Below are 2,704 nucleotides of genomic sequence, written 5' to 3'. Positions count from 1 at the left end.
GATACAGACCTAAACACTAATGTTAAATTACTAGAATGGTTAGAAAAGCAATTTCAAAGCAAAGTAAATGAAATGATATATGAGATATTGCACTAACACAATTTGCATTGGCAACAAAAGTAGGAAGTGTGAATAATGTACTTGAGAATATCTTCTCATTGTACACAAAATTGGGCAATCCAACACTCTTCACACAAGAGACTAGTAGTCACATGTTGAGCTTGGAAAGTCATATTAGTTCATCAGGTGCAAAACTGCCTATGACACTAGCTTAGAGTGAAAAATACTTCAGAATATTACTACAAACCCAGAGTCAGTTAGTTGCATTGTCAGCAGATGAAGCTAATATAAGGGCTAACCTGACTAGCATCCAATCAACATTGACCCCTCATATGGAAATTTTTCACAGGGAACTAGGTTATGCTAAAACTCTCATGAAGTAGGACCCAAATCTTTCAACATTAAATGGCCTAGTCCACCTTGCTACCAAGCTGGCCATCCAAATCAAACCTTTGGATGTAACATGTGAAAATTGAGATGCAGCTCTTAAGATAATCTTAGATGCCCATAAATCTTTTATGGACAAACACACTATAAGTGTATAGCCTATTGACAGAAGTGTTAAAAAGAGGGAGAGTAAGATAAAGGAGGAAGATAAAGGGGAAGAGCAAAAAGAGAGAATTTTGGGGGAGATATAAGGAGAATGAGAAATAGGAGAGAGTAAGCAAAAGAGAAAGAGTATAACAAGATAAGAGAAATAAGAGGGAGAGTAAGAAAAGGGATAGAGAAAAGATAGATTAAGCTAAGTTAGAGAAAATAAAAAATAGCATGAAGTCAAAAGAGTATCAATTGAGACATATTTATTCAACAGGAGTACAAAATTTTTGATATAGAAAAAACCTATCAGCTCAGGGAGAGTTATCAGAATTTGAGGTATCAAAGCTATTACCAAATTTTGAAATTTTGAAGTTTTGTACATAAGCTAGGATAGAGATACGTTATGCTCATGAGATTAAGGATATTAGTGTATACTCAAGTGTTTTTGACACTCATATCAAAGGGGGAGATTGTTGATCTCATATTAGTTTTGACAATTGAGTGTCCACACACTTAAGTCATTTACTTAGTTCATATTGAATAAGTAATACATGTCGAACATAGCATATATATTATAGAACATGCTGAGTTAATAGTGAGTATCAAGCCACTCGTGTCGTGTCACTCAAATGCCGAACAGATAGTATATGCCAAGTGATTCAGAAGATGAGTAAACAATGGATGCTAGGTGATATAAATGTCGAGTCACAATATAGAGATCAGTATATGCCAAGCATCAAAGACTTCAGATGTCGAGCGACACTATTTTGACATAATTGTTTGTATAGGCACAAACAACTATGTAAACCATTTTTAAAGCTAAATTTTTGGAGATAAGGATGAATCTTATGTTGGATTCCCAATGCAATTACATGCAGCCAATCAGAAAAAGGGGAGGTTTAAGTAGCAAGATGGATGAATCACAGCCGTTGATTCATACCTAACCCTAAGTCACCAAAGTCTTCTTAAAGAGAACAAACACCTAAACTCTCTAGCATATGTAAGGTGTATGAAGGAGTGAAGAGAGTAGTTTGCATATGAAAAATGAAGCATTCATGATGGCTAAGGTTTTATGAAGTGAGATTGTATTGCAGAATCAGTTAGAGCATAACAGAGGAAAGAGAAGACTATACAGCAAAGAGACATCTAATCAAGAAGGATCGAAAAGACAATAATTTAGAGATGATTTGTCATCAAATAAGCAAGTGCTAACCGCAAGATCATTTTAGCAGGCTAATCAGTCAATTATCTTAACAGAGTAGTCCTAATAGGCTGTATTGAAATCCTCTAACAAGGTGCTTTCTTAATTGTGAGTTAAAATCCATATTTGAAACTAACTTCCTCATTAATCTCTAAGGATATTTTATTTCATAATAGATTATATATGTACGATCACATAGAGCAAGGGTAGTGTAACTAGTATTTATAGTTATGTTGCACATCTCTTTGGTTGTTAAAATAAGGGACGCCCCTACCATGTTCAAATTTGGAAATTGCTTCATGCATGTATTCTAAACATTTTTCCACATATTACAGAGTTGACATATAATTAGATCATTAACCAAGACAAGAGCATAATTTTAATTATAAGACATGTTCCGCTACCATAAGACATATTTTACAAGTGTCCATGAATTTAATAAGTGATTTTTTTCATATTTTGACTATGGATACATATATTAAAACCAAAATGTCAAGCCACCTATGGCCAACAAAATACACTTATTCTATCTATAATTTTATAATAGATTATATATCTGCAATCACATAGACCAAGGGTAGTGACGTCTCTTTAGTTGTTAAAATATAGGAGGCTCCTACTATGTTCAAATTTAAAAATTGCTTTATGCATGAATTCTAAACTTTTTTGCACAAATTAGAGAGTTGACATATAATTATATCATTAATCAAGACTAGAATCTAATTTTAATTACAAGTCATATTTCACTATCATAAGACATATTTCACTAGTGTCCATGAATTTAATTAGCGGTTTTTTTCATATTTTGACCAAGGGTGCATATATTAAAACCAATATGTCAAGCCACCTATAACCAACAAAATACACTTATTCTATCTACAATTTTATGGCTTAACAACCTTCATA

This window comes from Cupressus sempervirens, chromosome 2, assembly GCF_028749045.1.
Source record: "Cupressus sempervirens isolate cs-2001-9-10 chromosome 2, ASM2874904v1, whole genome shotgun sequence".
Classification (NCBI taxonomy): Eukaryota; Viridiplantae; Streptophyta; class Pinopsida; order Cupressales; family Cupressaceae; genus Cupressus; species Cupressus sempervirens.
The sequence above is the reverse complement of the archived record's forward strand: the minus strand, read 5'-3'. Positions refer to the sequence as shown.